Raw genomic sequence first — 25,361 nt, 5'->3', positions numbered from 1 at the left:
ACACCTCTGCGTGAGTTAACCTAATACTGTGTTCCTGAGTGTTATATTGATATTAAAGACATTTGATCCATCTTCGTCCACGTTCATGTTTTTCCTACAAGTTGTCAATTACATCTTCCTGGACTGTGAGTAAACTCTTCAAAATGAAAATACTTAACGTTACATCTAAAGGAAATCTGGGTAACGCTTTAGAAACAGCCCGGGAAGTACTGTGTAATTAAGAGGAATTTACAGTAACTTTGTGTAATTATAGTATACCTTTAAAGCACTTGCATGTAAGTATAAGGGAACAATAAGTAAAGTTTGGGGAATAAAGGGGTAACAACCAGTAGAATAAAAAAAAAAATTAATCCGTAAGTATTAAGAACTAACGGGTACTTATTCTACTATTATGATACAACCATCTTTACATTTGGGAGCAATTTTTAGCGAGAACATTGTGTACCTTTTTGTAATAATTGTGAACCAATACATACTGTTTTTTTTTTTTTTGTTTGTTTTTTTTTTAATAGCAAAAGTGCAGATGCTTAAGTATGGGCTTACATGTTTCAAGGCAAGAAAAACTAAGACTATTGCAATTTTTAAATACTGGGAAATATATCTAGTTTCATGTGGTTACAGGGTAAGTGGTGCTTGTATAAAGGTTTACGAGTCAGTGATATACGATTGTGTACGCAGTGTATGTTCTTGCTAAATTGCTCCCAAAATGTATAATTATTATATCATAATAGTAGAATAAGTACCCCTTAGTTCTATAAAACACTCAGTATAAATCATTTTTAAATTATCCTGGTTGTTACCCCTTTATTCCCCAAACTTAAAATATTGTTCCCTTATATTGTAAGTACGTTATACTCAACTCAACTCAACTTTATTTATATAGCACTTTCAACACCACAAGTGGAACCAAAGTGCTGTACAGAAGGTATAAAAAATTAAATAAAAACAAAGACATAAAAACAATGCAAACATGACATACACCACTAACAAAGCATAATACACTATAATTACCGACGGTTACGGTGTAAAATCGCTTTAATTATGCAGTACTTTCCGGGCTGTAATCTAAAGCGTTACCGAACTCTGTATATTCGTGGCATTAATTTCTTATATTTTTAAATAATTTCTTTATAATTATTTTATTAACACTTTACAGTAAGGTTAATTAGTTAACATTAACTAATAATGAACAATACTTTATAGCATGTATTAATCTTAGTTAACATTAATTCAGCATTTACTAATACATTATTAAAATCAAAAGTTGCATTTGTTAACATTCGTCAATGCACTGTGAACTAACATGAACAAACAATGAACAGCTGGATTTTTATTAACTAACATTAACAAAGATTAGTTCATGCGGTTTCAAATGTATTGCTCAATGTTAGTTAATACATTAACTAATGATCCTTATTGTAAAGTGTTACCATTATTTTAAATGCATGCTCTATACTTGAAAAATCCTGTCTTTAGCTTAAGGTCACAATGTAAAACTGTCAAAGTGTTTAAAATGCAACAAATTCCAAAATATAGCCTATATTTAAATTGAAGGGCAGAGAAAAGTAATGTCGAACTACACTACCGTTCAAAAGTTTGGGGTCAGTGAGAATTTTATTTTTATTTTTTGGAGGAAAGAAATCAATACTTAATTTGATCGAAAGTGACAGTAAAGACATTTATAATGTTACAAAAGATTCTATTTCAAACAAATGCTGTTCTTTTGAACTTCCTATTCATCAAAGAATAAAAAAAAATAAAAAAAACTGTACAACTGACAGACCAACAACTGTTTCAACATTGATAATAATAATAAATGTTTCTTGAGCATCAAATCCTCATATTATACTGATTTGTGAAGGATCATTTGACACTGAAGACACTGACACTGGTGATGCTGAAAATTCAGCTTTGATCACAGGAATAAATTACACTTTACTATATATTCACACAGAAAACAGCTGATTTACACTGGAATAATATTTAATACTATAACTGATTTTTGTTGTATTTTTAATCAAATAAGCGCAGCCATGGTTAGCAGAAGAGAATTCTTTTAAAAGTATTTAAAATCGTACCGACCCCAAACTTTTGAACGGTAGTGTATATAAAAAGTAAATCTTGAAGTGCCTTTCAAAGTTGTGTCCTCACTTTGCATCAACTCCATCAGGATTTGTATCATCCTGAATAAATCAATGTCATGGGTATCTTTAACTCTGAGGACCTCTTTCCTATTTCCCGATCATGTGTTGATGCAACTGTAGGACACAGTCCTGGAAGTTTTATATATATTTTTATATTTTAAACAAACAATGTTGAAGTCTCTGAAGGCACAGCTTTAAAAAGTCAACTCCGTCACCCAGTGTAATAGTTTCTGTAAATAGTTGTGGGATAAATTTTGGCAGTTTTGTTTATTAAGGCAGCCACAACAGGAAAAAATAGCTATACTTTACAACACATGGATCAGAAAATATTACGTTTTGTGAACTCCATCAGACTTGTAAGCTGCTGAAGTTGACAAGTGCTCACAAAAGCTCTTTATAACATAATGCATATATATATTTGACCTTATATACATAACATATTTACTTCTACTGCACACACAAACACACACACACACTAGGTTTCGGTATCTTTGTGAGGACTCTCCATAGACATAATTATTTGTATACTGTACAAACTGTATTTTCTATCCTATAACCCTAAACCTACGCATAACAGAAACCTTTTTCCACTTTTATATTTTCAAATAATATGTTTATTAATCAATTTCCCTCATGGGGACCTCTGGCTGGTCCCCACAAAGTACTTTATTAGATACAGACTTTACACTTTTGTTGGATTGATCAAATTAAATTAACATGCTTTTTAGTGCATCTGACGTAGTCGAGACAAATTAAGTTATGAAGTGAATGAATGTACATTTTTAGAAAAAAACAAACATTTCTATACAAATTTGTTCCCTTACATGGTCCATTATCTGAGACCTTTTTCTACAAAATATCCATTTCTAATAATGTGGTATTAAACAAATAAAAACTAACATGTAAAACATGTTTTGTCCCTTATCTTAAGAATCAGTGTATGATATTCATATAACCACGTATCTATATGGGGTTGGGGTAAGATGACCCTCCACCTCATTCATTTATTATCCATTAATCACATACATCTCCATGGATGACACAATCTCATATCATCACTTTTGATGAATGGCTACACTATTTTTAATTTTGTCATTTCAACATTTGTGAGATTTAGTCAGTTGAAACCGTTTTCAGATGTTAATTGATGTCATTTTGTGTCTCGGCAATATAGTGATCTATGACATTGTACCATGTTGAATATCATTTATAAAGTTGGATGAAATTATTTGTGTCTATCTGTAAACGGCGGATTTGTGGAAACATTAATATCTTTGGATTTGTGGAGTACAAGTTATAGTTTTCATTTTGAAGTAAAAAGATCAAACTATATTTATATCCTTGATTTACATACGCATGTTAATTATACGCATTTTAAACTGGGGAGTTAGTTTTAAGATATGAAACTTGCAGTATGTTTTTATGTGAGGGTAACCGCTATATTGAACTTGTAGTATGTATTTGTTACCTCTTATACTTCTGTGTAAATATCTAAAACATTTTAATAATAATAAACAATACATCTCTGGTCGCAAATATAACAGATTTTGCTGCTGTAATCCAGGCTGATTGTTTGCCGGTGCAAGACACATAAATATTGATATGGTTATCACTAAGTGAGCAATCAGATATTTGATTCCTGTATCCGGTTGTCCCAAAACGTTGCAGTGTGTTCGTGTCCTATAGTGTCAGATTCCTGGTTTCCTCTTGTCAGTCAGTGGAGGGTATACAGTAGCGTTATGAATCACTGTGGTATATCTCTCCATTCTGGAGAACCAGTACATTATGTACAAGGGAATAAATACATACATGATATATCACTCTCTCACTCACTCACCCATATTGTTCGGTTTTGTCTCTGGTGCAATGTCAACCTACACAATAAGTGCAGAGTAGTATTTCTTAAGTCTCTAGTAAACTATTTTCTATCTATCTTTGACTCTAGAGAAAATGCATACAGTATATGAGTGGGAGTAAATTGTTGGTATTCTTAGATGTCAAATGAACCTGGTTCTTCAACTGTAGTGTTTGAAAACATGTCTACTTGTCAGCACTGTAGCTATGTTGAAAAAAAATGGTAAGAAGGACTTTTGATTGTCATGGATTTGTGATCTCTGTTCGCAATATGCTGGGAAATGGAAGGGATTTCTTCTCATTCTTGGATGGAAAGGCCACATGCACTATTACACAAGTGGTTTATGGGGATTTACTCTACATATGCTGCATGACAGATAACCTCTGCCTCTGCATCACAATGTATCATTTCAAAATACACACTGTTAACCAAATTGAACAACTGCGAACGGCGTTCCATGAGCAGACCCATTTGAATAGGAATTACCCTTCTAGAGTGTATTACTAGGGAAACAAAGTATTGTGCTAAAGCAATAGGCATTACATGCTAATATGAAATTCAACTCGAACAGTGCTCTAGATATTAGACGGAGGTGCTTATCGGTTGAAGAAACCAAGACTTAAGAGTTTGGCACTTTGCCAATGGTTATACTGTATGTCTCTGAGGGGAGAGGGCTGTTCTTTCTTAAGAAATGGTGGCAAAATTAGCCAAGGAAACAACGCAGATGCATATGCTGACTGAGCAGGAATAAATTGCAGTTGGTTATTATGGGACTTGCCAATGCCAATGCATACACAAAATGTGCTGTGTGCAAGTAAGACATGATGTTTCTGTACAAGCATAAAATAATCGCCTCGTAGAAGATTCATACAAGTGGAGCTGGGGAAGGTGGAGGGTTTCTCAAAACATGTAAGCAACAGCAAACGATAGGCAAGTATCAGCTGTACCCTATAGAAAACTATATGATTGTACGTAGATTGTGTTAAGACCCCAAGATTGGGTAAGCCTGCGCCATATGAAAATCCTCTCTCTCAATGTTTATTCAGTGAATGGATAAACATGAAGGCTTCAGTGAATGAATAATCATTGAGAGAGATGATTTTCAAATGGTGAACTTGTTCTTTAAAAATGTATGTGATGAAACAACTATTGGATGCTAAGATTACCCTGGGAACAATGTAGGGGAAATATCATATTCTCCCACTGTAATTCTAACAACCATTGTGCTGCTAATTCCATTGAGAATGTAAGAGACATTGTGTGCAAAACAGTACCATTAAAAATGTATTAGAAAAATATTGTTTTTGTGAGGTAATGAGTGCCCAAATCATTTGTGTTTTTAACAGCGTGAAGGATTGTGAAGTTAGCCAAATTACTGAACCTATTAATCAATTTAATTAAACATCAAGTTGTTTTATGTTATAATACCAGATTGGTTAGATTAGTTTGTTAAATTAGCTGATTGAGTCACCTAGATTTCAAACATATTATTTCATGATACAAACAGAAGCTTAGCAATGCAAGACATTGAAGCTGAATCAACTCTTTAGCATCGGAAATGTGCTTTGAATTTAAGAACATGGTTAATGTTTTTAAAGAATTTGTTCATATTACATACATTTTCCAGAATTAGAAAAGCTGTTTAGTCATGACATACATTTGTAAGCCAAACTGGAAGACTAATTTACCTTGAGATCCCTAGTTACATTTATATTCATACATTTGTATTATAGCGTGAGGGAGGGTCATCAAACCTTTTTTCTTTGGTTATTATGATGAGTTGTGTGTAGTCCAAGACAGGAGACAGAAGATTAACATTTGAACCCCATGAAAAAAAAAGAAGAAAATTAACAAAGTGATGCTAAAGGAACTTGGCATCTCACAGTGTTGGGAACACATCCATTACGTCAGTTTAAGGCTTCAATTGACTGTGGGATCTAATTAAATATAAAAACGAGTCTCTCTAGCTTTAAAAGTGGCATCTTAATTTCTTCATTTTAATTGAATATCTCTTAGGAGCTCTTGTGTTTTGAACTCGATTCAGTCCAATACATTGACAAGCCGAGTCTCCAGATTCTCTGGGAACTTTGGCAGAGATTCAGACCTTCGCCTTCTGTTCAAGAAACATTAAATAAAAAAATCTTAGACTTTTGTTGGTGCAGACCCGAATTTGTTTGATGTCAGAGTTTGATTTGTTTGGTTGGTGTGAAAACGGGACCAAAGGTCGTCTCGGGTTCGGTTCGTGTGAACTCACAATTGGTATGAAAGCATCTTAAAAGCACCTATAAAGACCTTATATGCTTTTAAGGGTGTGAAAAGGGCAGTGTCGGTGTGAAATAGAGCGGGAATACAGTAAATAGAGCTGCTGCAATGCATCTGTGAAAGACAAAAACAAGTTTCATTTGTTATATAGCAGCATACAGCTGCATTTAAAATGAGAGACTGAGGATCCCCCGTATGCAAAATGTATTGTTTTTTAAGTGAGAATATATTTTGTTTAAACCTTTAAATGACTAAATGCATGACAAAATGCACCACTGTTCAAATGTGAGGGCATTTTTTTCTAAATACATAAAAACATATAAAATACCTGTTTAATAAAATGTTATTTGTTCTGTGATGGCAAAGCTACATTTTCAGCATCATTACTCCAGTCTTCAGAGTCACATGATCCTTCAGAAACCATTCTAATATGCTGCTCCAGAAACATTTCTTATTATTATTATTAATGTTAAAAACATGTTGCGCTGCTTAATGTCTGTGTGAAAACCGTGATAATGTTTAATTTTCTTTCTTTCTGGATCTTCTTTTTCAGGAATCTTTTATGAAAAGAGAGTTCAAAGGAACATGATTTATTTGAATTGGAAATTCAATATTATAACATTATACATGTATTTAATGTCAATTACACATAAATCAATTTAAAATGTATGTTTATTTCAGAAAAAAATACTGCCCCAAACTTTTGAATGGAAGTGTATTTATGAAAATCTATATCCATACTGTAACGGTGAGTTCAAAGAATACGATGATGAAGGTAATAGAATGTTTATTAGATGCATACAAAGATATTAGCCAATATGTGAAACAGCATAATGGCCCCATGTTAATTGCCCAGATGGATGTCATGCAGGATTGCATATGCCACTAGGTGGGACACAAGTGGGCAACATGCACAAGACCCATCTCGGTCCCAGCTTTATGCCGCAGTAGCATTACATGCTCACAGCAGCTTATGTGTGTATCTATTGGCAGTAGCAAGTCCATATAAGGGCCAGATTTAAAGCTGCCGTCGGCAACATTTTTTTGATCATATTCAGTGAAATCGACACTATAATCCGACAGAACAACATAAATAAAGTGGTTTTAGAAAAAAACCAGAGCTTTTAACTCCACCTGGAGCGTGTTATTTGTTTAGCAAAAATCCACAGCTCCCGGATCATTGGGTCCAATCAGCGAAAGGGGGGTGTGAGATCTGACTGTCAATCACAGATCGGGCACACGCCACCCCTCGCGCACTTTACAATCACATGCACACGCCTGAAGTTCGCGCAGTAACGAAGAGTGATGGCGGATGTATCTCGCTTTCAAAACACTAACAAATCAAGTAAGCTCATTTAGAGTATAAATGACGTTAGCAATTGCAATCTATCGGTAGATTAGCCAGGGCAGCATACCTCCAAATACTCCATGGTGTTGATGGATGCTGATGAGACGGGTGTGTTCACAGATAACCTGGTGCACACGCACTGACGAGCACGAACTCGGTGGGAGGGTATCCGTGAGCCGTTGAGGCTGGGGGAGGGGCATGAGAGTTAGTCAACTCAATCTGCCAGACTTGCCGACTGCTGCTTTAATAAACGGGACAAATTAGCGTGCGAGCGTAAATCCAAAATAGCGCTGATGGGATTGGAAAGTTCTGTGTGATCTACTGACGACACGCAAATAAAAGAACACAGACACAGCTGGATCATTTCTATAATGACCAACACGATCTAGAGAGAGCAGCGAAAATTAGAGTCTGGTTTAAGACATGCTTTTTTTGGGCGGTAAATAATGGCGCAAATATCAGTAAACCTTAGTAAATCACCTTGCGTGATTCATTTAAATACTCTCCTCCCATAAATTTTGCGTCTGAAAGGGAAACTCCTACTAATGCATCTTCAATAATGTCAGCAGCAAAAATAACCATGTTCACGCCTTATCAGCGCAATTTTTCCACTGACTATCTTAGGCTATGCTAGTAGGCTAAATCCTGACAGTAGTTTTTGACGCCAAAAGAGGGTTTGCGCTGGCGCAAGGTGTTAGTAAATCTGGCCTGAAACCATTATGATTTATATATATTATAAATTATGTACAGCGATGAAATCACACACATACTGTGGTTGAGACCAAAATGTTTAATGTGAAAAGAGACCTGCAGGGCCCAGGATACATAAACAATGTCATGGTGTTCCCAAGACAATTGTACAGTAATAATGTTTCTCAGCAGAATTCGAAAAACGTGTAATGTAAGTGAGGTTTTGGGGGGAAAAACCCCCACTGAAAGAAAATGCAACCCCTCCCCAAGCTAACTTCATCAAGGCTATTGAAATAGACTCGCTGTGAAACGTATACATGAACCCAGCATGAGTTGAAAGAGACCGTTAAATAACTCAGTGGTGAGGCGCGCATGCGGCCCATGCAAGCGAGTCAACATTTGGACCAGATTCCTTTTGTGAAGTTATAGTCAAAGAGGGGAAGCACTCTCCAAGGAAGGCTGCCAAATATGTTTTCTTTCATTACATTTTAAATGCCTCCTTAGTTTTAATTCTGAGCTCAGCTGACAGAAACAATACTGCCTGTAACTTTAGTGAATCCATTAGGCAACAATCGTCTCCATTTGTGCACGCTGCCATCATGCAGCATTCAATGACATGTGAACATGTCTTTTCCCCGAAGGTTAGCTTTTCTAAAGTGCTCTTGGGGGTGGATTATATTTTCATGAAATTCCACGGACTCCCTTTAAACGTTTGTCATTTGAACATCGCCTTTGTTGTCCCTTCTGAGGAATGTCAGTCAGTCCAAAACAGGGTGGGATCTAAATATAAAATATTGACTATATTTAAGAAGGTCCTGGTCATGCATTATTCAAATGTTTTGCACTCAGAGTATCCTTATGTGTCTGATCAGAAGTCAAATAACTGTGACAGAATCCTTCAGCCTGTGGTAACATGCTTCTTTCCAGATTAAAGAAGAGAATTTTAAAGATTAAACACTGTTTCAGGCATTAAAATAAAATGCGTTTGCATAAATTCTTAAGGTGCCTCCATTGGGGGTATTATTTTTTGTAAAAAAAAAAAAAAAACTCACACCTACAGTTTTGAAGAGGAAAATCATGTGGATAAAAGAGTTCTTGAGATGCAAAATGTATGCAGATCACTTCTGCCGTGGAGGATGAACTGAAGTTAGGCTGAGATATTTTGCACACAAAAATAACAAGTGCTGACTGGTATCGATAGCTCCAATCTGATTGCCTGGGATGGGTTGGGGTGCACCAGAGTCTTTACATGGTTGATACAATGAGTGCTTTAAGGTTCAACAAGGTAGAGATGCACTGATATTAAGATTCTGTACAAGATGACAACATTTAATGTCCCTGACACGCCTCTACAGTCTCATTTAGACACTTCTTAGCAATTGCCTTTCTATTCATGAAACTTCTATTCTATTATATTAAATTGCTGGGTATTGGCTTAAAATAAAATGCATCATCCTGCAGCACTATATTGTAGCAAATACTCTCTTGAGTAGGTACTTATTTGGAATAAGGTGGTTGCTAACCATGGTACTAATGGTTGCAGCCACAGTCACTGTTCGCCACAAACAGTAGCCACCTTTTTGAAGTTCCATCTGAACAGAAACAACAAGCTTATGCTGCGTTCACGCCATAACGTAATTACCGTAATTATGAGATGGCAACCCGTGACTTTGTACTGAGCTGTTCGCCCTCAGACTTCGATTTATGTGTTTCTATGGCAACACTATCAATGCCGAAATTAATCTGGAGCGGTCAGATGAATGAACTGAAAGAAAAGGCAATGAGAATCTTCTACATGATTAAAAAATACAAGTCAATATGAAATTCCAATTCAAACCTGGTTGAAATTCCTAAAAGCAACAATCTGGCCCAATCCAAATCGCATAATAACAGAAACAAAATGACGTTGCCTATTGGAAAGATGCCACTAAATTACAAAAGAAGATGGGACTCTATTTACACCTGAAAAGAAATTACAAATCAGCAGAATATGATTTTTGTGAACCCAGACAGCAACATAGTGTCGGCCCAGATCTGGTACATGTGGATTCCACACATAACAGATGTGGGCCGGATCTGGGCCGATACCATTGGTGCCACCACAATGTCGTAAATACCAGTGGGGAGCTTGGGATTTTCTTTAAGCCCCGATCTGTACGAGTTGGGGGCGTGTCAGTGAGAAACATGGCGGAATCAATGGATGCAACGTCTGTAGTTGATATATCACAATACTTACAGCCAGGTATTTAGCAGTGACGTAAAACTTTTTCATTTATAACAAAGTAAGCTCTCTGCACAAAATATGATATCATTGTAATATAACAATTATATATAATAATTATATAATGATACAGTTTACATTTAGCCTGGATGCCAGCCCGAACCCCGCCCACAACATTTCTTGGTTGGGAAGTTCGGTCTGGACTCGATCCATTGAGGAGTAATTATGATCGGTTCAGAATTAGTCGGGCCAATCAAATTGCCAGGGCGGGGTTTATATGATGATGGACAGATGATCTGCAGTTACGTAATCATCACGTTATCAAAGAACGCTTGGGTTGAACTGGTTTCCCTCAAAGATGACTGCAGCTGGAGAATTGAGATGTATAGATTCCGCTATCGTGTCTGTTGTAAAAGAAATCGACAGCGCGCTAATTTTAAAAGACGAACAGAGAACTGCAATCAAGGCATTTGTCGATCGGAAAGATGTGTTTGCCGTCCTTCCTACGGGATTCGGCAAAAGTTTAATTTATCAGCTGGCCCCGATGGTCGCTAAGAAGATGGGACGCAATGAAAACCCTGTGGTCGTTGTGGTTTCTCCTTTGGTCGGACACTCGCACTCATGGAGGACCAAGTAAAAGAAGCAACAATCATTATTTTACTACTTCCAGCGTGCGTGCAGTTGAGTTCTGTTGAAACTAGGGCTGCAACAACTAATCGATAAAATCGATAATAATAGATTATGAAAATCGTTGTCAACGAATGTCATTATCGATTAGTTGGTCTGCTTACGTCACGGGGAGCGTTTACTGGTGATTGGTTGAAACAGGCCAATCAGGATGCTCTCTGTCTTACACGCGCTTCATGAGGCACACACGCAAGGTCTCTCTCCCTCCGTTGCTCTGCCGCGCGCTCGCGCTACACGGTTTGGAGCACAGTCTCTTCTGTCTCGCATGCGCGCTCTTGCTTGCGCGCTCAAATCCCGAGAGTTTGAACTAATTTGCGAGCATCAGGGAGCCGCTATCAATATGCGGGTGACTCCCAGAACTTCCGGGAGACTTGGGATGTCTGTATTTTGCGTCTCGAGCATCAGGTTGCGCAATCAGTTCGCTCGCAACATAAGTGGTGGATTAAAATAGTGCTACCGCAGAAATATTAAATTAAAACGGACTTTACAAAGCGAAGCACTAAATATAAAGGCAGTTAATAACAGCAGCAGTAAAATATTGTTTTTTAGTCACTGTACTCAGTGGGTTTCAGCGAATGTTTTTGCACTAATGCATCATTTTTCCTGTCTTTTTAATCAAGCCTGTTAGCTTGCTGCGTACCTCCATTACGTTGTCTTTATATAGCATTTGTCTACTATTAAGTTTTAATTGTTATTCAAACGCGATCTACTGCGGCTCTGTTCACACGCTTGTTTTCAGTCTTTCTATATATATTTTTTTTTTTTACAAATTATCCTTATAATTCAATTAATTTTAAATAAAAATTAAATGAATTATATATTTTAGATGTTTTTAGTTTATATCTTCACATCTGAACAACATGTGTGTAAATTTGTTTTAACAAAAATTGTGTTAAAACAATATGTTGGATATAAATGTTTTTTTTTTTTTTTTTTACATTAATCATGGTTGTCAACTTGCCATCAGCAATTATCATTAAAAACAATGCAAATATTGATATTTGTAAAACTCAATGTGTGGCTTTTGCACTTTTTAAAGTACACTTTTACACATAAATATCCTAATTTAGAGTTTTAGGTAACACTTTATTTTACGGTGTCCTTGTTACATATGTTACATGTACTTACTGTAGTAATAACAGTAAATTATGCATAATTACATGCAACTAACCCTCAACCCAGGGCCGTGCACAGACCTTTTGAGGGGCATGTGCTGAAACTGAAAAAGGGCACCCCCTCCCTTTTTTTATATCAAGATTATTTAGTAAGCCTACATTAAAGGAGGAAATGGTCTCATCTTCATGTCAAATTCAATAAAAAAAAAGAGTCTCAAAAGCTTTAGATTTATTCACTATTAATAACCGTAATAATAATAATAATATAGATAATAGATATACAGGGTTTCAGGGCTTCTTTAAACCTAATTACAACAGCAACCTTTTGTGAGCCATGCTTGAAGATGTTTATGACTTCACTGTGATCCACTGGGATGTCCCTCTCTATGGCTATGAGGAGAAGGTCTGAGAGTCTCTCCTCTGAGCAAGGCTTCGGATTAACCTTGGTTCTTGATTAACCTCATTTTGGAAAAGGATCTCTCCACAGTTGCAGTTGATGGCAAAAACCTGATACTGTGGAGGACCAATGTTGGTCTCTTGAAGGTCTCTTATTCACTACACTTCCCATAAAATAAGCCAGCAATGAAAGAAATTATAAAATAGTGTGAAAAGTACAGTTGCAGTGAAAAGCATTTCTGAAGGATCATGTGACACTGCAGAGTACTGAACTAAAGATGCTGAAAATTCAGCTTTGACCACAGAAATAAATTACATTTTAAAAATATATTCAAATAGAAAACAGTTATTTTAAATTGTAAAAATATTTCACAATATTACTGTTTTTGCTTATTTTGGATCAAATAAATTAAGCCTTGGAATGAATTAAATCATGAATTAGATTCTGCATGATAAAATATAAAGATTTCACAGTGATCTTCTGTAGTTTTTTTTTTTTTTTTTTTTTTAGTTACTACTACAACATTACTGTAGTAAAACCATGTTTTACTACATTTATACATGTGATGACGACCGGAGAGTAGGTATAATTACTGTAGATTCAAAAATTAGATAGCGAATACGTGCATATTAACAGACTTGAATTAACCATAATTTAATATTATTACCATAACATTAAATGTTAAATGATTAAATGTTAATAAATTAAGTATATCAGCAATCATAAATCAAGGAACACATTTCTTACAAATATATGTTACCTAGGTGGCGAGGATCACTCGTGCTTTGTGTAGTTCCAGTACGAACAGCGCGGGGGCGCGCATGTGGTTATGATTTTCCGATGGAAACGGCACCGGCGGCATCATTACATTTTCATCAACAGCTTACCAACTAGATTGTTATAGCTTAGGCGCTCTGTTTTTCCGGTTGTAAAATACATTTGGTCAAAATCGCATTTTATAAAATAAATAAATACTACTGTATGCACAAGCTGTTTAAGTGTAGGCTATGTATTGGCTATGACTATGGCAAATGTTAGCATATAGTCCTCTCTCTCAGGTCCCACATATCTTAGTCAGACATCAAATAAATAAAATATGCGCTTTTATAGACAACGTGTTTAGTACTTATTCAAACAACAAGATCTTTGTTTACCCATGCAAAACTTCGTTCAGCTGCTGTCTGCTGTGCGGCCGCTTCGGAGCTTCAGTTCATTCAGTCACGATAGAGGGGTCGGAGTTATCAGCTTCACTGACAGTTTAAGATTGAACAAGATTTAAACAAGCTCTTTTTAAGATCTTTCATTGGCTAAATATTTTTAAAACAGACAGATAGACTTAAAGGGTGACCAATAGCATTCATTTATAAAAATAAATAAAAACACCACCACCAAAAAAAAAGGGCACTTCGGCAAAAAGGGCATGTGCTCTGCACAGGTTGAGCCCTACCTGTGCACGTGCCTGCCTCAACCTAATCCTACCCTATTCCTATAGTAAGTACATGTAGTTACTTAATATTACTCTGTACTTAAATATATAATTACACTGTAACAAGGACACCTTAAAATAAAGTGTAACCGGGTTTTATTTAGTCATAATAAACAAAAAATCGAATTGAATTTTTTTTCAGATTAATCGATTAATCGAAAAAATAATCGTCCGATTAATCGATTATCAAAATAATCGTTAGTTGCAGCCCTAGTTGAAACTATGCTATGCAACTATAGCTGACTTACTGCGTTGCTCTGATTGGTTGTAGGTCTATCCAATTGAGTGCAGAGTTTTTTTTTCCTGGTTCGGTTAAGACACGCCTCATAATCAAAGCCCTATGGAGCAGTATCAGACTCACATTCTGACTAGAATATGAGTATGACGAAGTCAGGCTAGTTTACATTGGCTTCATAAGTTAAAAACATTAAAAAAACAACACACCTGATGCACATTCTTTGTTCTTTATTTTCTATAAGCAGAGTTAACAAACCTTGCTGTATTTTCGTGTAATTCATTTAAAGAAGGTACACCGCCATCTTGCTCCGACAAAACTGACTTGAACGCACCTCATGTCGTAAACACGACTTCCCACCTCGAACGTACGAACTTCCAAGGAGGACTTGAATGCACAATATGTTGCTGGAAAGAGCATAAAGTGAGAAAGACACTAACCAAATACAGACTGAGGGATCACTATCTGGCAATTAGAGAGAGGGCGGCAAAGAAAGAGATGGCAGTCTGCGAGAGCAGAGACTGTGCTCATGTTCTCTCAGAGAGAGAAAACAGAAGCACTGTAGATTTGAAAATCATTTCATGTAGTGGCAATGTTATATTGTGTAATGTTTATCAAAATAAAACTGATAAAAAATGTAGACCCCACTTCAACGATATTATAGGCGTATGTCGAACTTTATTCTCGTACAAACAGATGCTGTATTAAGCAGTAAGCCTAGTATAGAATGAAAATGTCTCTGAAACATCTGTGTATTTGACAAATATTACATTTATTTCACTTCAGCTGTGGTAAAGTATGCAAACACAGTGCGAGCGTCACTACGGGAACTCTGTTTTCAGCTCCTGCACGCGGACACTCTCGCCGATCGTTTACATCCAGTCGCAGCCGATGTCAAACACACCTCTTATGGTCTCATTGGTTGTTTTTGGTCATGTGCTAATCAGTTCGGTTCTGTCATTGGTTCATTGTCTTGATCATGCTCAACTGTTTTGTGTTACTCATTAGTCATTGTGTATAAATAGCCCTCATGGTTCATGTTCCCTGTACTACTGTTGGTGAGTTTATGTTTCATGGTTATGTAATTTCAAGTTGTGCCGTATTGTGTCGAGGCTTCGAAACCACCCGATAGCCATTTCCACGGGGACCCCTAGTGGTCAGAATAGTGTAAATGCCACAAAACCCCGGGCCAAACATACACCTTTTACAAATCTATTGCACATTTTTTATTAAAAATAAAGTCTTTCAAATGCAATTATCTAATCATCTAATAAGATTATCAAGTGTCTCTATATTCTTTTATTAATTGTCAGGGTTTGTTTATTTGTTCTATGAATGGCTCAGCTAAACAGACTATAACTTCCATTATTCATTTTAATTATACTAATGTCTAATTAAAACGTCAACAAATGTATAAAACCAATGCTATCTCATGACCAATTTGTACGAATACGTACGAGTGAGTAAAAGGTGGCTAATTCGTACGACCTCAGTTGTATGAATTCGCACAATTTGTCTAAACCCACGTGATGGGTAGGTTTAGGGGCGGGTCAGGGGTAAGTCATTCATACGAATCGGGCAACTCGTAAAATCTGTACGATTTAGCAGAAGTCGTACGAGTGAGGTCGTATGAATTCATACGAATTCGCCACCTCGTAAAATTCGTAAGACAATTACAGGTAAAACCCACAGACACTTGTTCATTGTTTCTCAGTGACTCATGATTCATGAGTTGACAGATTATCACCCCCACCGTTGAACAATTGAAATTTTGAAGTGTTTCAAAACCGTTTAGAAGCCCTGTTTACTGAAATCACATAACTCTGGCAGTTTGATACACGCTCCGAACCATTGATTCGGAACAAAAGATTCGTTAAGGTTTCGAAATTGCCATCACTAGGAATAAACTGCTCTTGGGTTCACTTCAACTTATTATCTCTAACAGACTCAGGTTATCGCATACTCTGTCTTTATCTCCCAAAATAATCTCAATACTATTCTAGTAAACCAATAACTTCACTAACGCAGCCCAAGTCGTCTTTGCATGGTTAAAGTGACATTTTTAGAATTAGTAACGGAGGCTTGCGTCTGTTTAACTGCATGTCTATCATAAAACCGAGACCAGATAGTGCCGCTTAACCCATAGACCTTTCAAAAGATGTATAATATAATTTGTCAACATGTCCAGTTTGTGGACAGTTGTTTATATAGTGAGTCAGCGGGGACCAGTCGTGCCAACTATGTGGTTACTGGTACAAATGTCTGTTCTTGATATCAACAATTGAATTTTTACTAGTAAAAATTTTCATTTGATATCAATAATTTGATTGTCACTAGTGACAATGTTAATTTCTGATATCATGAATGTGATTCTTACTAAGAGCCTTTTTAGGATATCAGATATTAGATATTTTAGAAATTACTCTCCAAATTATTGATATCAGAAATACTTTTTCAGATATTAGAAATAACAAATGTAACATGTTGAAATACATTTAAAGATATCAAGAAGTAAGATTTCAGCTAGTGAAAATTGAGTTTTTGATACCAGGGATTTATATTTTTTACTAGTAACCATGTAATTGATATCAAATTATGATTTTCACTAGTAAGAATTGTTTTTCAACTAGTAAGAAATCAATTATTTATATCAACAATTGAATTTGAATAGCAGCCTATGGTGACATTTAACTAGTGAAAAATACAATTACAGATATTAGATATTATAGTTTTTAATAGTTGAAATTTATTTAGTGAAATCGAGAATTCGTATTTCGTGTTGACGTCATTGTGGATATCAAGCATCAACATTTTAACAAGTCAAAATTGAATTGTTGATATCAAGAATTCATATCCTGGGAATGAATTAATCAAAACAGCTTGCCATTCGCCACAGATAATTCTGATTGTTTTATTAACTTGTGATATTGCTTATATGCAACAGTTTGACGGCACAAATAAATCAAACTATAAAAGAGTATCTCAGAAATTATACAGTAAATAACAAAACAATACTCAAGTTTGTCCTATAGTATTTCCTTTCATTATTTACTCGTAAATAGTATATTCACAATAATGGTTACATATTCAGATTAGTTTTGAGTTATGACTGTGAAAATAATCAGTATTTAGCACTTTCGGAAAGGCTGTAATTCAGATTACGGAGTCTACATACATATGTCTACTGATGTTTTTATTTTATTTAATTTTTTATTGCTATAGCCCCCATGGGATAATTGTTATAGTTATTATTTAAAAAGTGCTGTTGTAACTATTATTAATATATCACACAATATTTGTAATAGATAAGATTACAATACTTTGTGATTGTATTAAAGGTCCTATGATCAGTACCATAAAAAAAAAAAAATACATTTTGGTACATTAATGTATCTTTTTCCTTTCTTATCTTTTAGAATAATCAAACTTAGTACTTTTATTTATTGTTTGTTTTGAAAATGAGTACATTTTCTGTGAAAGAGGAGGGTTGCTGAAAGTAAGGTTGGACATGTTGTGCCAGAGCAGCTCAAATTTCAAGGTCAGACGTTTCGATTCTGATGTGAGGCCCGTCATATTCAGCTGTCAAAACACAACTTAGCACTCCAATCTTACATACTTGTTTGCCCGAATTTGTCGTGCTTCACTGCGTTCTGGTCCACCTGTTTTTATTTATTTATTCACTCATTTCACCCAAACCATGCTCCACAGTAGGGACAAATCCCTTCCATAGTAAGGACAAATCTATGTGGGAAAATCAGAGACTGTTTTTTTTTTTTTTTTTATAACTACATCCAATCCATTTTAAATGCAAAATAAGGAAATTTCCTAATTTCAGATGTTGTTGCACATCAGCGTTAGCAGTGATGTGCAAAAACTGTCAATCAGACCTCATACACCTGCCATCTCCAACAATACGGATGTTCTCCGAGGAACCAGGTAGCATATGTTTGTGAAGGAATATAAAAACACCTCTGCGGAATCTCCGTAACCTCTAAAACGGTTTCTCTTCTACGAGTATTTTATTTTGAATTGTTGCAGTGCATCATTTGTTTGGAGTTAAGGGTGTTAAGTCTAACATAGAAACCGGGTCCATAGTCTCATCGGAGACTGCAAATTGCAAGATAAATTTTGATTATATACAATATATTAAGGATTACATACCGAATGACTGCATACTTGCATTAATATACTGTGCAGTGGGGTTCAAAGACTGAGAGCACATTAAAATATAGGATTCAAAATATTTTTTTTTATGATGGCCATTCTACAGAATTGGTTGCAAACATCTTGAGCAAAAAAAATATTTTCCACAATTTTGTATGTATGCAAATTGTATAATATCCAAGTACACACTTTTAGTAATTGTGCAGTTATTTCTCATATTGTATTTTGAGAAAGTTTTGGGATATTTTTCCTCTATCCAAATTTGTCATTACCGAAACACAATAATATATAATTTAATAAGAAGGGTTATATTGGCCAATTAAGGTTTTGTTTAGATCTACCTTGTAAATATATTTTTTGCTATTTTATTAAAACGTTTTCACCGGTAAATAAATAACAATTACAATTTGAACAATATTTCAAGTGTAATTTGAGATTTGTTGAATTTTAAAATCCAATCTTTTTTTTGGAAAATGCATGAAGTTAATAATGATTTCAAAGTTAAGGATTCATTAGTTTCAATATACTGTATGTTGAACCAAACAATATCATAACATCTTAGTTGATAATTCAATATACATTATTTTTGACAAAACATCCGTTTCGGTCGTTGCCGTCCATCAGCAGCTGTTGCTTAAAGTCCCTACTGTTTTGGTAGCAACCACATCACATTACAGAATTATAACTCAACTTAACATACTTAAATACTAATGATTTTCATAACCGTTTTAAAATTGTTTATTTCCCACAAATAATTTATTTTGTGTCCCATTTGTCACTACCAAAACAACGATGTCACAACCAAAACGTCACCACGTTTGTCATGACTGTTTCGGTAGTGACAATTTTAGATACTTTTAAGTCTAGCTCAAAGATGCTAATTAGCACAAGGTTAGCTAGCACAGTTCTGATCAGTTGTAAACGCATACAAACTAAATTGTATCACATAACACCCAAAAGACGATGTCACAACCGAAAATTTACCACATGTTTCAGTCGTGACCGTTTCGGTAGTGACAATTTTAGATACTTTTAAGCCTAGCTCAAATAATGCTAATCAGCACAAGGTTAGCTAGCACCGTTCCGATCAGTTGTAAACACTACAATAACTGAAATGTATGGAATAACACCCAAAAAAACAATTATTTCACACCCGAAACCACATGTTTTGGTTGTGACAATTTTAGATACTTTTGAGCCTAGCTCAAATATGCTAATCAGTACATGGTTACCTAGCATAGTTCTGGTGTTTGGTGTTGACGTTCCTTAAAGTTGCACACAGATTTTCTTTTGAACACATTTACCCCAAAATGATGGGACCTATCTACTCACCATGTAGCTATGAGAGAGAGGGACACAGGAATGTAGGGGTGTAGTTAAAATCAGTCTCAGCCAATGGATTAAAACAGAATCTATACTTTCTTACACAAAATATACTTTTTTTTTTTAACTTCACTTTTTTTTTTACAAATATCAAAAAAATATGTTTAAAAACAACAATGATTTCTATATATTTTCCATAAGTTTAAAAAAATGTTGGTTTAGGGACAGCCACCACCCAATTGAAAGTACTCAATAGTGATGATTTTATATATAGTAAGCTTACGGATATTTTAAATATGTTTGTGGGTTTCAATAGATAACAGAATCATCTTTGTAAACATCTAAGATTTGAATACTTGTGAATGCTTTTTAAATGTGTTTTTTGGTTGTGGGACCCCAGTTTGCACCAATTCTGTAGAATGGCCCATATATGCAGTTGCTTGTTTCCAGCCACTAGAGGCCATTCAGCTGGAGCCCATCCTATTTTAATCCTTGTATGTTAAAATGGCATAAGCAAATTCTTCTTCTATGCTGTTCCACAGATGTCGCATGGTTTTGTGGTGTTTATTTTAAAGGACACATCACATGTGTCTTTCGGTATAGCATGGCTATGTTTAGCTTCAAGTGAAAGGGAGGCAGAGATATAGAACAGTTTGACATCTATTACCATCTGTTCTTTGAGGCAAACTCATGAATGCATGAATTTGTCCCACTGGCACCATTCTCTTCATAAGGGAGTGATTTCATCTGTTGTGTCTTGACTTGAATTATATCAGATGCTTCAGTAGTTTTGTGAGCTCTCCAAAATAATATCCGTTATTGTCCGAAGACACTAGGGTCCCTCCATTTCCGAAGACGTAATATTGTATAATGCAGAGTTTTCTTCAAAATGGCCAGAAGCATGCTTGAGGGAATAACTATATGATTATTACTTTATATTATCTATGAGATCCTAAAACATTATCTTGGGGCAGCTTTCTTACAGTAAAATAAAGAAGTTCATACCATTTAGAGGGTAATTGTAAATGCATAATAGGTCAAATACATAGTAACTTATGAGCTCAGTAGTTTAACTGTTGTTAATGGAGGCTATCAAGAAAGCAAAATGCCTAATTTTGAAGATTGTATCACTGAAATGGAAATAGAAAGGATATAGTGTTTGAGGTTGCTGTGGCATGATCCAAATCCATTGCCATTTAAAACATTACCATAGATCGATGGCTTTTGCCGCCTTTCATGAATATTACATTCTAGAATTGTTTTATGTGGCTCAGCATGTGTCATCTAACATTCTTCAATTTTCAATGAAACCGCACACTATTACTCTAAGTAATGGCCCTATGTATTGAAGGGGGCATTCTGTGTGAGTAATATAAACAATTTATTAAACATTCTCATGTAAATACTGCCACAGAGAAGGCACTTGCAAACAATATTTTTGACCTAAGCTTTCAGAGCTTTATAACAAATACAAAAAATCCTTCCTCCACCTGATCAATTTGCATAAATAACAGAAGAAAATATAAATTCATACAGGAGATGATTTTTACTTTATATGTAGCCTTTTGACATCACGACGAAAGAGTGAAATTATGGAGCGAGTCGTGGGATAACGGCAGGCAGGGACATTTTCTAATACATCACGGTCGCGTAATAGAGATATACTGTTAAATGGTCACATATATGAACAGATGGTGCCGTCAACAACTCGGCTGACACTTGCAATAGAGGCCTGACCTTCGAGTTATGTGCATTAAGCAAAACACTTAATCTTGCATTCCATTTCCTTATTGAATCAAATTGATTGCAATCAGCATTATAGCTTTCCCAGAGTTTATAGCAAGAGACTTGGTGAGCTGGGTTATGGCTGTTAGTGTGTTTATGAGTGTAATAGAAGGGGCAGAAAGCGCAATAAAGAGTGCATAAAAAGTTTAAGATGTTTTCAGATTGCTTATGGTGTGTTTCTAATATTCTACTGCTAAGGGCAGATTTCTGAGTGTAAAATGTCAGTCTTTGCAGCAAAGGCCAAGCAACTGCTTTTGTCTTCACAGTATGACTTCATCAGAAAATGTGTGTTCCAGATTGAAATCATGATGAAATATAGCAAACATAAACGAGATCAAATGATACAGGCATTGTTAGCATACTCATGGACGCACAATATTTCTGTGTAGTATTCTTGAAATAGAGCTATACACCCATGATCCAGCTACACAAGCAATTTGATTTTCAAGAGCATTTCCAAAGTACAATAAGTGCCTTCAACATATGTGGCACAATTAACTGTACCTTTGAAAGGTTTAATTTATGCTACTAATGCCAGCAGCAAATGCCAAGTACATCCCTACAACATAAAAAAAAATTTGTTTAAGTGTGTTCTGAAGCAAGCAATGTGGCTTACATGTATAAATGATTTTTACTCTAGTGCCAAATATCTAGATGCCTAAACTGAGGAATATTTATGGTGTGGTGAGGAATATTGGATTGGTAACTGAAGGTTAAAAAAAAAATATATATATGGGGCTGTCAGTTAAACGTGTTATTAACGGCGTTAACGCAAACCCATTTTAACGTGATTAATTTTTTTATCGCGAGATTAACAGTCTTTTTAGCCAAGCAAACTTTGTAGTTTTTTTCACATGCTTTTGCAACAGGACGCGGCATGCGCAGCGCTGTGCTATAAAACCCATTCATTTCAATGGCTTTCAATGGCAGCGGCGCGCACACTGCGGTCAAAATTCAAAATAGTTCAACTTTTGGTGCTCTGACGATTACCAGCGCGGCCAACAGAAACTTTTTGGCACCAAAAAGTTTTGAAAACTGGCGTAGCGCCGCGCATTCCGCGCCCTGTCTGAAAGCACCGGCTCTAGCTAGACCGGAAACACACTTGTTGTGAGCCGGCCAAATAGGTTAACGTTACGTTTTGAGTGGATGACGAGTGCGAGACGGCGAAATGGATGCCAATAAGATAAGATTCTGAATTGAAAGTTTACTTATAAAAAGTTGCCGAATGATTTTTTTTGAGGTTGTGAACTGAGCTATCATTGCAGCACGTCCAGTTTAAAATACCACTTGATGGCCAAGCACACACACACAGCTGATGCAAATTCTCCGCCCCGCCCCTCGTCAATATCAGGACCTCGTCCGTATTTCTTTCACCCTTTTATTGATGGACAGTGTTACATTGTGTGAGAGATTATTTGCTCCAAGTGAGAATGTTTTAGTGTGAAATTGAACACAGTATTGTGAATGTTTTTTTCAATAAAAAACGTTTGCACAAAGCAAGCCGATCCACTTTTTCACGTTGATGAGCATTAAAATTAGAAAAAATAATGGGACAAAAAGAAATCAAGAGACATTTAGAATAGATAAAAATGTGCGATTAATTGTGATTAATCGCGAGTTAACTATGACAATGTGATTAATCGCGATTAAATATTTGAATCGTTTGACAGCACTAATATATATATATATATATATATATATATATATATATTAGGGGTGTAACGGTTCACAAAATTCACGGTTCGGTTCGATACGATACACTTGTGTCACGGTTCGGTTCGGTACGATTCGGTACGTTTCCGATACAGCAAAAAGAAAGAAATGCCAGAGAAATTTCCTTGATTTAATCTTTTTAATTATATTTTTATTAAAACTAACATCATAAAGTATGATATTTTTTAACTTTGAGCAATGATGGAGCTATACTTGACTTTTCTTAGGAGCTTATAAAACAAAACAGCTCCTTGGACAAAATTAAATGTAATATTGTAGTAGTTATAAACAAAGGTTTATTTTAGTTCAGATTAACATTTGAGGGCAGCAATTGTATTCATAATGTCAAAATAAAACCGACGTGATGTTACTTGAAAGCATTATAGCCTACTATTCCTGCCAAACTTCCATGGTTACAGTTAGTAGTGTTACTACAGTAAACCCATGGTGAATGTTGCTGATCTGTGGACACTGGATAGTTCATTCATGGCACAATGTTTCTTCCTGGTTTCCACGTCAGCGCTGTTTGATCCGTTAATAACCGAGAAATGCGAATGTTTCTCACTAGATCTTGCAGCGATGTTATTACTTCAGTGGCGAATTCAAATGCTTTCTTTACTGGATTTGGCTGTGTAGTAACGGTGCTGATGATTAAGATCGGCTCGCGCTGTATTTGTCCAAACTGATAAACGGTCCTTCAACCACACAATAACGAGTGGTTTCGTTCCGCTTACATTACATTTGCCATTTGATGTTGGGCAATGTTGTGGTCACGCACATTATGAGCGCGCTTGCCACGCGTGACGCGCCTTCATTTGAAATAACGAAATTTTGGTCGGCAGGAAAAATGGTCCAACGAACCGTTCGGTTCAAAAATGCGTACCGAAAACCGAACCGAAAGCCTCGTACCGAACGGTTCAATACGAATACGTGTATCGTTACACCCCTAATATATATATATATATATACACTCACCTAAAGGATTATTAGGAACACCATACTAATACTGTGTTTGACCGACTTTCGCCTTCAGAACTGCCTTAATTCTACGTGGCATTGATTCAACAATGTGCTGAAAGCATTCTTTAGAAATGTTGGCCCATATTGATAGGATAGCATCTTGCAGTTGATGGAGATTTGTGGGATGCACATCCAGGGCACGAAGCTCCAGTTCCACTACATCCCAAAGATGCTCTATTGGGTTGAGATATGGTGACTGTGGGGGCCATTTTAGTACAGTGAACTCATTGTCATGTTCAAGAAACCAATTTGAAATGATTCGAGCTTTGTGACATGGTGCATTATCCTGCTGGAAGTAGCCATCAGAGGATCGGTACATGGTGGCCATAAAGGGATGGACATGGTCAGAAACAATGCTCAGGTAGGCCGTGGCATTTAAACGATGCCCAATTGGCACTAAGGAGCCTAAAGTGTGCCAAGAAAACATCCCCCACACCATTACACCACCACCACCAGCCTGCACAGTGGTAACAAGGCATGATGGATCCATGTTCTCATTCTTTTTACGCCAAATTCTGACTCTACCATCTGAATGTCTCAACAGAAATCGAGACTCATCAGACCAGGCAACATTTTTCCAGTCTTCAACTGTCCAATTTTGGTGAGCTCTACAAATAAGAAAAAGAGGCTACAATTTGCAAGTGGAGATGAGTGGTACCCGGTGGGGTCTTCTGCTGTTGTAGCCCATCCGCCTCAAGGTTGTGCGTGTTGTGGCTTCACAAATGCTTTGCTGCATACCTCGGTTGTAACAAGTGGTTATTTCAAGTCAAGTCAAGTCGTCATCTTCATTTATATAGCGCTTTTAACAATGGAGATTGTTTCAAAGCAGCTTTACAGAGATAAACATACAATTTACGGTAACAGAGATTGTTTTGGCTTTATAGCGATTTTTGAATAAGGTTATTTCCAGCTAAAG

This window comes from Rhinichthys klamathensis, unplaced genomic scaffold (genome assembly GCF_029890125.1).
Source record: "Rhinichthys klamathensis goyatoka isolate OS25496 unplaced genomic scaffold, OSU_Roscu_1.1 h1tg000079l_1, whole genome shotgun sequence".
In the NCBI taxonomy this organism is placed as follows: domain Eukaryota; kingdom Metazoa; phylum Chordata; class Actinopteri; order Cypriniformes; family Leuciscidae; genus Rhinichthys; species Rhinichthys klamathensis.
The sequence above is the reverse complement of the archived record's forward strand: the minus strand, read 5'-3'. Positions refer to the sequence as shown.